The sequence below is a fragment of the Stenella coeruleoalba genome (assembly GCF_951394435.1).
Source record: "Stenella coeruleoalba genome assembly, chromosome: 3".
Taxonomy (NCBI): Eukaryota; Metazoa; Chordata; class Mammalia; order Artiodactyla; family Delphinidae; genus Stenella; species Stenella coeruleoalba.
Window position 1 is genome coordinate 97,014,758 of NC_137148.1, and position 12,976 is coordinate 97,027,733.

Genomic DNA, 12,976 nt, shown 5'->3' on the forward strand with positions numbered 1-12,976 from the left:
TTAGGTGTTTAGTTTATATATTGAGTATGCAATCCCATAGATGGCACAAGGTTTCCTGGTCCTTAGGCAGTCTGTATGTTTTAAATAAGCCAAACGGTAACTTCAAAGAAAAAAATCAAAAGAGCTGTTGTGACGGATATCAGCAAGAAAACATGTGCAACTATAGGTCATGCAAGAAGGAACAGAAAGTTTGGGTTCAGAGGTTAGGAATCAAGGATCCACAAATAACCCATATCCACATTTTACTAATATTTCCTGGATATTTCACTGCTTCTTTAGTTATCAATTTATTCTCAGGACTTTATAAAAATGTCTGTGTGCCCATTGTTTATCATAAAACAAAACTGTCCTTCTCCAATGATAAACCCCATTAGGGCAAAAATAGTTCTCTTTAATTTTCTATAAACAACTCCCAGAACAGTTCTGTGCCAAAAGCAGGCTTGCTGCTTGTTGGTGACAATGATTCTTTTGTTATACATCTTCTTGCTCCTTCAGAAAATTCTTTCACTTAAAAAGTAGTTCTACAACCTTTGCAATATTGGATTCAGACCCTGCAAGGACCTCGTTGTAACTCCTCTCCAAGGTGCCCTGGTTTTTGTTTCAAGGAAACACACTGGAGCCCAAAAGACAAAGAGCTCATTTGAATCAACTTGAAGGGAGCTTCTAACGTGTTGAGTTCATATGGTTACTGAATGGAGGGAGAAATGCGCCCTGCTTGTTTCTGAAGTGTTTGGGTAATTTTGTTTGTGATGCCATATGGCACCACACCCCTCTGCCCATATTTCAAATCTTTTTTTTTTTTTCAGGGTAGGCATAGTTATAAAAAAAGAGGAGAAATTCAAATTTGGAGGTTTAATTATCATCATCCATTGAGAACCCCAGACATCCATACCCCTTTCCCATATTTTATCACATGGACTCACTTGGGGTACCTCTTTTTACTGCTGCATCAAATCATTGCTGTTGAGGCTCATACCGAGAATGTGACCTCCTCCAGACAGGAAGTGCGTAATCTTGGGACGATTCCCAGATGTGGGGATTCAAACTGGCAGCTAAATACATGCTATGATTCATTTAAAATAGCATTTTACATTTAAAAAGGAGGAAGAGACCTGTGCAATTATTAGAGATATAACTTTTCAGATATCACCTGGTAATTTTAATAATGGAACTTAATGGGGTAAAAATCAAAGTCTTGAGAATTTAATGAAATGGATCTGTTTAGGACTCAATATTAAACATTTTAAACTGCACATAAAAACATTCTCTTCCAAACACTAGGTCAGTGACACTATTAAACAAATAAATACAACCTTCAAAATGTTGTTTTCTTCCTTGTTAAATGTCAATTGCTTCAAGAAAAAAAAGATCAATGTGCAGAGTTAAAAGACTATCCTATCCCAGATGGGATAGTTTTTCAGGCATAAAAATCTTTATCTCCACCATCACCCATCCTCAAATTATGAAAACCTTCTAGTCTAAGTAATGGTTTTCTAAACAGGCCATACTCTCTATCCCGGCTAGCTAGAAACAGACATTTGTCCCTTTGGTTTTCTCCTTGCTGTTAAGAGCCCCTTTGGAGGCTAGACAGCACTCTCTTTCTTCCCCTACCCCTCACCAAGGAGTTTAAGCAGACCTATGAGGGAACTAGAACCTGAGACGAGGCAACTTCAGCACTTCAAAAACTAGTGGAAAGCCAAGCTCAAGGTACCATAAGAGCAACACTTGGAAGTAACAAATTCTTCACCTCCAGAGCTTTTCTGCCAAACCTAGACTTTTCTCAATGTTAGATTGGTTAGAATGTTTTTAAACTAAGAATCATGGACAACCTGTGTGCACAGAAGCAAGGTTGTCAACTTCTGTTTACATTTCAGTCTCTCTGCCAGTTTAAGGTATAGACTGGCAATTTTTGATTTTGAGAGCAGTGAATGATAATGGCGTAATTAATATTAATAGAGCCATTACATCTCCGCAAATGATTCTCATATTTAAATGAACTCTCCACCTCTTCCTCTCTCTGTGCTATTTTTGCATTGATATTATTATAACCTTTAGATCTCTATTTTAACTTCTGAAAGCAGATTACCTCATCAGTTTAATATCAAAGACAAAACTGGAAAACTTCATTTAAATATAATTTTCATATTTTATTTCTTCCAGGATTTCAAACTTTTCCTTTTAACAGGTACCCTACTGCCACATTACTCAACTTCTGAGCAACTGCTCACATACTACCCCCACCTACATATACCCCCAGCTACACAGGGATCTCATGAAATTTAGAGATTTCTTCCTAAGAAACAAGGCAGAATAAGAAAGTCAGATGGTGGACCAGATGACCAAAAGGACAATACCAGCTCAAGACAATATATTTCACACACTTCACTTGGAATCCACTAAGCAAAGAGAGGTTGCATGTATTTATCAGATGCAATATTATAGAGCATTTCAGAATGAAACTACAATGAAGGAAAATGATTCAAGCTCACCACCGAAACAAAGCTCTGTATCTGGGCTGAATCTTCTTCAGACTGCACGATGATTCCTTCAATGGGTTGAAATCCTTGCATATGGTTTGTAATCCCAATGAGAGACACAGCCTAAAGACAGAGGACAATTTGATCTATAAAATTTGGGAACTCATTGAATAGTAGAGTTGAACTTTAACTTTTAAATGAGGAACAAAAGTAAGGAAAAATATTAAGTTCATATCATATATATGGTTCTTTAGATTTCTTATTCATTTGCATTAAAGGTCATTCTTCTTTTATATCTAAGTTAAAGGAATGCCATTTTCACTAAAGAATTCAGAACACTTGTAATATAGGGCGAAATTGCCCCAACTTTGAATAAAATCTTTCAAAACATAACTAAGAATTTTGTAATTTGAATGGATTGTTTAAATGATTCAATTTAGAATTATTTCAGATTCCTTTTGAGACTTGTAATATGGGTGATTACCAGCAAACGCAACAATGAATTCTCTGATAGAGAATCAGAGAGCAAATTGATAGAACTTTCTTGTCTAAGATTTGCAATTGGCTCTAAATATCTATTCAGGTCCTTTCACACAGTCGCATAGTTGCCTTTGTGCTAAATAACTTGCATTTGTAACACAGTGTGCAGTATTTGTAATTTCAGTCCAATGTCATAGAGTCAGGGGACTAAACTACAAATGTAGTAAAATCCAGGTTTGAATTTAGGCTTCACTGCTTACTTTCTGACTTAGTAGAGGTTACTTCACATTTTGAGGTTCAGATTCTCACCTTGCAAAACAGTCATAAGGTGAGGCTCTCCTGAGATAATTTACAAAAATAAAATACCTTAAGCAATGACTGGCATATAATAGATAACTGATAAATTTTAATTGTGCCCTCATGGGTGACCAGTTCAAAGAGAAATTAAATCTTTAACCTTGTTTCTTTGGTATTTTACCCCAACCAAATAAATTCATGTCCCAGTGTTCATATTGCGTGTGTTCTCTCTAACGGGATCTAGGACTAAATTAGATAATGTATCTAAGCAGATCTGAGATCTCTTTTAATGAACTCTTCAGTATGAGTTCAATACAGTAGTCACCTAAGGACCTAAAAGTGATAGAACTTCCCGAAATAGGCAATTGAGACCACAGAAGTAAGACTAACCAAACTTACCTTCTGCTAAGCACTTTATTAAGTTTAACTTTTTAAATCCTCTTAACAACACTATAAGCTAAGTATTATTATCCCCATTTTCCAGATAAGAAAATAGAAATGTAAATCAAATGAATGATCTGCTCTAGATAATAGTTATCTTAATACAATATGGCTATTGTATATACCACTATATGATAGGGATTGAAGTATAACAGGGGATACTCACTTCTAAGTCAACCCCAAATTCGTCGAATTCCACAGCCTAATAAAATTAATTTTGTCAATATTAAAAGAAGCAGATATCCTCAGTTTCCATGGGAAGAAACTCTTCAGCACCATAAGATATGCAATAATTACATAATTTCAATTCAAATAACTCCATTTCTGATGATAGGGGAGGTAAGGGAGGATTCGATGTATGTGTAAATGTTTGCTATTTTATTTCTGTAGCTTGTTGAGCTACTACTTATTCATATAATTCAATTTGTATTGAAAACGAGAAGTCTATGCTAGAAATTGCCCACCAGAAATTCAAAGATTCCATTTGTCTTCAAACTGCCTTAGATCTACTAAATATGATTTTTAAAAATCAAGCCAGACTTTTATCTATCTTGATGTCTGATTGGAAAAATTTAGAAATTATCCAGATAACACAACACATAAGCAAAAGTGCATCCGAACCCTGTCATTTTCTATTATCTGTGCCACTGAAATGTGCTTGTTTTTTGATTTAATATCACGATAGCATGTGGTTAGGCTTGACAGAAACTGAACTGGCCAGCTTACATGAAGAGATCTCTTTAGTTTTAAAATATGTCATGACTTCCATCTTTATTTTCAGATTATTTTTAATTCCTGAAAGCATCTTCATTAAATCCACAGGACCATATTCCAACGTGGCTAAACTGAATCAGTATATCTTCTTTGTTAGCTTGAAATCAGATTATGCAGTATACTAATCAGAAACAGGAGATGATTTTATTTCTTCTAGAAAGATCTACTGCCCAGCAGGACTTGGGGAAAAAAATAATCATCATCACAATTACAGCTGCATAAATATACTTCACATGCTGCCTTGTATGTTTAGCAATTCAAGACAAATGGTAAAACATGGGCCAGAAGAAATACTCTATGTTGATAATATTTAGCCAGGATCTGCTCTTTCATGCTATTATGAATATGCAATCTTTCCTGCTGTGTCTCTAAACATCTGTGGGGGAAAAGACTTGTACTGTATGGGATAAATTAAACCTACTTTAGGAATCTAGTGATTTTTCACTTTTAAGTACACAAGAGACAAGGTGTGCTAGGAGCAGAGTTAGAGTTTAAAGGAGAAGCCCATGACTCACATGAAAGATCATATGAATGTGTACTCAAAATGGTATTTCACTAACTGTACAGCCATCTTTACTATTCTGACCTAACCCACAGATTATCAATCAAAAATCTGTTACTACCTGATTGAACTATTAACTGAACTGTCAAGACAGATTGGTTAATACAGAAGAACCAATCGATTACCAGTTAAGAGGTCACATATCCTGAAATAAGCATTAGGGAAATTTCAAGAGGGAATTAGGATATTAGAAATAAGGAAAGGCAACCCTTTTGATCATTTTTACATAGCTCCCAAACCCTGAAACTTATATCTACCAAGCCTGCTCTCCAATTTTCTCAGGGCCCACCAAGGCTAGTCAACAAGACTTATTAGATTTCTTGTGCTAAAATGAACACAGATGAAGTGTTAAAAATGGAACCGAGATGACATAAACATTGCACTGGACTTTCTGTGTCATCAGCAGCCACCGGTTTGTCAATCATCAAGTGTGTACTGGACATCCACATGTTATATGCAAAATATTCAACTAAAATATCATTTGATTCATTGTTAGGGTGACTCATCATGCTGTTGAATCAATGGTAAACTTCAGTGCTTAAATTCCCAACTGTATCCATCCTTTTTGTGTGATCATGCACAAGGACTAAAAGTGATTAAGAGCTTCCCTGGTGGCGCAGTGGTTGAGAGTCCGCCTGCCGATGCAGGGGACACGGGTTCGTGCCCCGATCCGGGAAGGTCCCACATGCCGGGGAGCGGCTGGGCCCGTGAGCCATGGCCGCTGAGCCTGTGCGTCCGGAGCCTGTGCTCCGCAACGGGAGAGGCCACAACAGTGAGAGGCCGGTGTACCGCAAAAAAAAAAAAAAAAAAAGTGATTAAGTACATAAAGCACATGTGCCTTATAGTAAGCACTAAACAAATATTAAATATAAGGATGGGAGAGCTACTCCTAAAAGGTTAGATGGTTCAAAGAGGGTTAAAAAGTGAGATATCAAGATAAAAAAATTTGGAGACTGACCAAGCATAATACCATTTCAACATAGTTTAAAAATTTATAAAGCTTTTCCTGATAAACTTTTACTCAGAAAATATGTTTTACCCCCCCAAAAGATGTCAGTAGTGTGCAAACGCTTTTAGACATTTATAGAATTCGGATATAGAATAAATTTCCTAGAGACTGAAATAAAGTAAAAATTAGCCTCAACTTAGTCAAGTTAGACAATTTACTTGTATATAGATTTATTTATTTGTTTTATGTTATTAGCAACTTCATTTTTGTCGTCTCACTTTGTATGTGTATATGTTTCATTTATTCTCTATAGAATGTTAGCTCATAAAGGCACAGGTTTGGTTTTTAATATCTTTGTTTTTAACTCCTACAACAGGGCCTTTCCCAAAGGACACATCCAACAAATATTTGTTTATAAGAATATTACAGTTTTCTTTTCCAGTACTCCAAAATATTTTTCTATAATATCATTGAGTATGAACTCCCTTCACATACTAATTCTTTGGCAGAATTTCTTTATAAGTTTTCAAATACATAGTTAAAAGATAATAAGCAATAAAAGATGAACATACAGAAAAGCACATATCTGAAGCATACAGAATCATCCTGATGCAATATTTTCTAATACTGAAAATCAGAGAAAAGAAAAATTAAAATTAAAAGTTTCATATTATGATTAAAATAACATTCTAAAGTGATAGCTAATCTTACAGTATTGTTTTCTCAGAAATACAGAAATAAAAATTTCATTGTTCATCTATGTCACTCCTTGCAATCTGATATACAATAAAAAAAGAGAAAATTCGAACATTCCAAACCAATGGATAATTCAGCCTTATGTTTCTATAGCTATTTCTCTATTGCTACCTGATATATATTAAGGAATTAGATTATAGAAAACACATTTTCACAGATCTAGTGAAAGACTGAAAACAAAGTAGCTAGGTCTCAGGTAAATTAAAAATGCCAGTTATCACTGGATACACTGAGCAGATTGCCAGGGCACAGAACACTTAATCCTGGGCAAACAGGGTTGGTTGGTAAGGAACACCTCACCCCAAAAAAAGGCCTAAATAGAATATTAAATAGGATTAAATAGGATGAATTCTACAATAATTTAAGTTCAACATACAATGGGTTTTTTTTTATTTAAAGACTACTAAATCAACCCTAACAAAATACCACACTTTTTGACTCCAGGATGATTGCTGACTGCTGATCTAGAATGTGTATTTCTGCTGCCCCAAAATGGAAATGGCATCTGTATTTCTGTGGCTGTTTACCTCATGACATGCCAATTCAGTGTGATGTATACTCAGAGAAATTCATAAAAAGGAGAAATAAACAGAATGCAAGTGACTCAGAAGACAATTGGCCACCTGGTCTCTCCTTCAGTTTTATTTTTTTACTGGACCACCTCTTCCTTAGAGAAGTGAAAATAATGTGGATAATTCTTCTTCTAATCAGACTGGAGAAAGATGCCAAATATATACAAAATAAAATAAGACAATAATAGCGGTTGTGTATATGAGAGCACTTGCATACTATTGGAAATAGAAACCTATTTTTATGCCCAAATTACTTCCATCCAGAGAAACAAAATCCATCTTATCTGCAGGAGAGGAGTAAAGTAATGGACTGAGCACATTCATGTTTCTCTCCTTCTCACCAGATTCTCTAGAAATGACATTAAATTATATATAAATTAAGTCTATAACAGCCCCCCCAAATCAATAAGTGTCAGAGGGACCTCAAAATGTTGAGGAATCCCTGAAAACTAGCTAGCATATGAAATAGGGAACCACAACTCAAAGAGTGTGCAAGTCTTTCTGCTGGAAAAGATGGGGATCATACATGCTTGCAGTGGGATATATAGGAATAAGAGAAGCCCACTGGCATCCACCTGACTGACTGGTTAGATGCAAATGGCTCTCAAGTTACCTCCTCCACCCTCAATACACTAAACTACAAGAGGGATTGGGAGACTTGCATTTGAATGACTGAGCAGTATCCCAGGGAGCTGGTGATGATCAGTAAGTACAGGAAACCGCCTGGCAGGAGGTGAAAACCCCCTTTCTATCACCCCACAGAATCTACCACCCTTTCCTCGCAGAAATACACTTTTGTTAGAAAAATGTATGTTCCACATTAGAAGCTCTAACTGATTATTTACAGAAAAAGACATAATTGATCACATCATCTTGATTCACTTAGCACAATAGGAGATAGGTAATAACTAGACCAAAAAATGGCATTATATCAATATGTGGTTATAGAATATTCAATGAGAATTCATGTGAATACAAAAAAAATGATTCAACAAACTTGTCAGCCAGCTTTTGTGGAAGAATTTGTCTTAAATTCAGTAATAAAAACACAAAACTACAATAAAGTCTTTAAAAATCAATGAAAATGCCTTCTGGTCAAAGTTAAAATGCTCTATCTGAATGAAACCTACTGGTTCTGCTCATTAGATTTCAATTAGGTCCGAAAGTCCTATCACATATAAGAATAAGAGAACCAAGCTATAAGAGAGTTTCATATCTATTCCATATCCTAGAATTAGATCCTTTTAAATGCTCCCAGCATCTCCCTAACACCGGCCACCTGGTATCTGTCAGCCTGTGGTACCTGCACTCTTACGAGGAAGCAGCCATAACTCAGCTGTCACATCCTAAAGCGATCATGAACCATTTTCATCATTCCACTGGTTCTGTAAGGAGTGTTGGGAGCCTTCTAGTGGGAGGAGGAACTTGCCTGGCTCTCTCAGTTTGGTCACATCCTCCACAATCCCAAACTAATCCCTGCTAAGCCAGGTTTCTTCCATCTTTCCAACATGACACACTTTCACATGCATTGGCTCCATCATCTCACAGATCCTGTCTCCTTGCTTAACTCGTCACAGTTTTCTCCATCTCCAAAATCAACATATTCTTGGACACGTCTTTCCCTCCAATATATTCACTAACTTCTGAAGTTTTTCTCTATAGCTCTCCTTATCCTCTTCCAATCTCAGCGTCTCCTGAAATTGCAGACATCTACAACACACACTGTTCATCTTTGCTATCAGATGTTTCTCACGGGTATTCTGTCCTCTAGTTTCCCACAGTAAATGGAGTTTGGATGATTTGGCTAGTTTCCATATCTGACAATTGTGCCTGAAGTCTCTGAACTGGACGATGTCAAGAGAACTGTGTGTGTGAAAAGGTAGGGGAGGGGCTTCCTTCCAGGTTTACAGAAGACACTTATGACTTTGTGGAAAGATGGGCCTACAGACAGAGCCATACACTTAGACTGTGTCAGCTCTTCCTGGAGACTTAATCAAGGAAATTATTTGGCTGAAGGCAAGAAAACTCGGAATCAAAGTGACTAAGGGGCTATTTATTTCTTAACATATTTATTGAAGTATAATGGCGTGTTAGTTTCTGTTTTTTAACAAAGTGAATCAGCTATATGTATACATATATCCCCATATCTCCTCCCTCGTGTATCTCCATCACACCCTCCCTATTACACCCCTCTATGTGGTCACAAAGCACCAAGCTGATCGCCCTGTGCTATGCAGCTGTTTCCCGCTAGCTATCTATTTTACATTTGGTAGTGTATATAAGTCCATGCCACGCTCTCACTACTTCCCTGCTTCCACTTCCCCCTCCCCGTGTCTTCAAGTCCATTCTCTACATCTGCGTCTTAATTCCTGTCCTGCCACAATGTTCTTAAGAACCCTTTTTTTTTTTAGATTCCATATATATGTGTTAGCATACGGCATTTATTTTTCTCTTTCTGACTTACTTCACTCTGTATGATGGTCTCTAGGTCCATCCACCTCACTACAAATAACTCAATTTCATTTCTTTTTATGGCTGAGTAATATTCCATTGTACCATTGTATATATGTGCCACATCCTCTTTATCCATTCATCTGTCGATGGACACTTAGGATGCTTCCATGTCCTGGCTATTGTAAATAGTGCTGCAAGGAACATTGTGGTACATGACTGGTTTTGAATTATGGTTTTCTCAGGGTATATGCCCAGTAGTTGGATTGCTGGGTTATATGGTAGTTCTATTTTTAGATTTTTAAAGAACCTCCATATTGTTCTCCATAGTGGCTGTATCAATTTATATTACCACGAACAGTGCAAGAGGGTTCCCTTTTCTCCACACCCTCTCCAGCATTTACTGTTTGTAGATGTTTTGATGATGGCCATTCTGATCAGTGTGAGGTGATACTTCATTGTAGTTTTCATTTTCATTTCCCTAATGATTAGTGATGTTGAGCACGCTTTCATGTGTTTGTTGGCAACCTGTATATCTTCTTTGGAGAAATGTCTATTTAGGTCTTCTGCCCATGTTTGCATTGGGTTGTTTGTTTTTTGGATATTGAGCTGCATGAGGTGCTTGTAAATTTTGGAGATTAATATTTTGCCAGTTGCTTCATTTGCAAATATTTTCTCAAATTTTCAGGGTTGTCTTTTCATATTGTTTATGGTTTCCTTTGCTGTGCAAAAGCTTTTAAGTTTCATTAGCTCTCATTTGTTTATTTTTGGTTTTACATCCATTTCTTTAGGAGGTGGGTCAAAAAGGACCTTGCTGTGATTTATGTCATAGAGTGTTCTGCCTAGGTTTTCCTCTAAGAGTTTTATAGTGTCTGGCCTTACATTGAGGTCTTTAATCCATTTTGAGCTTATTTTTGTGTATGGTGTTAGGGAGTGTTCTAATTTCATTCTTTTACGTCGCTGTCCAGTTTCCCCAGCACCACTTATTGAAGAGGCTGTCTTTTCTCCATTGTATGTTCTTGCCTCCATTATCAAAAACAAGGTGACCATATGTGTGTGGGGTTATCTCTGAGCTTTCTATCCTGTTCCATTAATCTATATTTCTGTTTTTGTGCCAGTACCACATTGTCTTCATTACTGTAGCTTTGTAGTATAGTCTGAAGTCTGGGCACCTGATGCCTCTAGCTCCATTTTTCTTTCTCCAGATTGCTTTGGCTATTTGGGGTCTTTTGTGTTCCCACACAAATTGTGAAATTGTTTGTTCTAGTTCTATGAAAAATGCCATTGGTAGTTTGATAGGGACTGCACTGAATCTGTAGATGGCTTTGGGTAGTATAGTCATTTTCACAATGTTGCTTCTTCCAAACCAACAACATGGAATATCTCTCCATCTCTTTGTACCATCTTTAATTTCTTTCATCAGTGTCTTATAGTTTTCTGCATACAGGTCTTTTGTCTCCTTAAGGTAGGTTTACTCCTAGGTATTTTATTCTTTTTGTTGCAATGGTAAATGGGAGTGTTTCCTTAATTTCTCTTTCAGATTTTTCATCATTAGTGTATAGGAATGCAAGAGATTTCTGCGCATTAATTTTGAATACTGCTACTTTACCAAATTCATTGATTAGCTCTAGTAGTTTTCTGGTAGCATCTTTAGGATTCTCTATGTAGAGTATCATGTCATCTGCAAACACTGACAGCTTTACTTCTGTTTTTCAGATTTGGGTTCCTTTTATTTCTTTTTCTTCTTTGATTGCTGTGGCTAAAACTTCCACAACTATGTTGAATAATAGTGGTGAGAGTGTAAAACCCTGTCTTGTTCCTGATCTTAGAGGAAAAGATTTCAATTATTCACCATTGAGACCAATGTTGGCTGTGGGTTTGGCATATATGGCCTCTATTATGTTGAGGTAAGTTCCCTCTATGCTTACTTTCTGGTGGTTTTTATCATAAATGGTGTTGAAATTTGTTGAAAGATTTTTCTGCATTTATTGAGATGATCATATGGTTTTTATCCTTCAATAGCACATTGATTGATTTGTGTATATTGAAGAATCCTTGCATTCCTGGTTTAAACCCCACTTGATCATGGTGCATGATCCTTTTAATGTGCTGTTGGATTCTGTTTGCTAGTATTTTGTTGAGGATTTTTGCATCTATGTTCATCAGCGATGTTGGCCTGTAGTTTTCTTTCTTTGTGACATCTTTCTCTGGTTTTGGTAGCAGGGTCATGGTGGCCTCATAGAGTGAGTTTGGGAGTGTTCTTCCCTCTGCTATATTTTGGAAGAGTTTGAGAAGGACAGGTGTTAGCTCTTCTCTAAATGTTTGATAGAATTCACCTGTGAAGCCATCTGGTCCTGGGCTTTTGTTTGTTGGAAGATTTTTCATCACAGTCTCAATTTCAGTGCTTGTGATTGGTCTGTTCATATTTTCTATTTCTTCCTGGTTCAGTCTCGGAAGGTTGTGCTTTTCTAATAATTTGTCCATTTCTTCCAGGTCGTCCATTTTATTGGCATATAGTTGCTTGTAGTAATCTCTCATGATCCTTTGTATTTCTGCAGTGTCAGTTGTTACTTCCCCTTTTTCATTTCTAATTCTGTTGATCTGAGTCTTCTCCCTGTTTTTCTTGATGAGTCTGGCTAATGGTTTATGAATTTGTTTATCATCTCAAAGAACCAGGTTTTAGTTTTATTGATCTTTGCTATCATTTCCTTCATTGTTTTTTCATTTATTTCTGATCTGATCTTTATGATTTCTTTCCTTCTGCTAACTTTGAGGGTTTTTTGTTCTTCTTTCTCTAATTTCTTTAGGTGTAAGTTTAGGTTGTTTATTTGAGATGTTTCTTGTTTCTTGAGGTAGGATTGTACTGCTATAAACTTCCCTCTTAGATCTGCTTTTGCTGCCTCCCATAGGTTTTGGGTTGTCGTGTTTACATTGTCATTTGTTTGTACGTATTTTCTGATATCTGCTTTGATTCCTTCAGTGATCTCTTGATTATTATGTAGTGTATTATTTAGCATCCATGTGTTTGTATTCTTTACAGATTTTTTCTGTAACTAATATCTAGTCTCATAGCATTGTGGTTGGAAAAGATACTTGATACAATTTCAATTTTCTTAAATTTACCAAGGCTTGATTTGTGACCCAAGATATGATCTACTCTGGAGAGTGCTCCACGAGCACTTGAGAAGAAAATGTATTGTGTTGTTTTTGGATGGAA

At 36.4% G+C, this 12,976-nt stretch overlaps 1 long non-coding RNA gene across 2 annotated transcripts in view; it reads right to left on the reverse strand.

Moving 5' to 3' along the window:
* LOC307184496 overlaps positions 1–12,976 on the reverse strand; it is a 302,936-nt gene that overhangs the window by 70,584 nt on the left and 219,376 nt on the right. For both annotated transcript variants that reach the window (XR_013827728.1, XR_013827729.1), the window contains one exon: positions 2,490–2,600. This is a non-coding gene — a long non-coding RNA (uncharacterized lncRNA). The remainder of the gene's footprint in view (positions 1–2,489; positions 2,601–12,976) is intronic.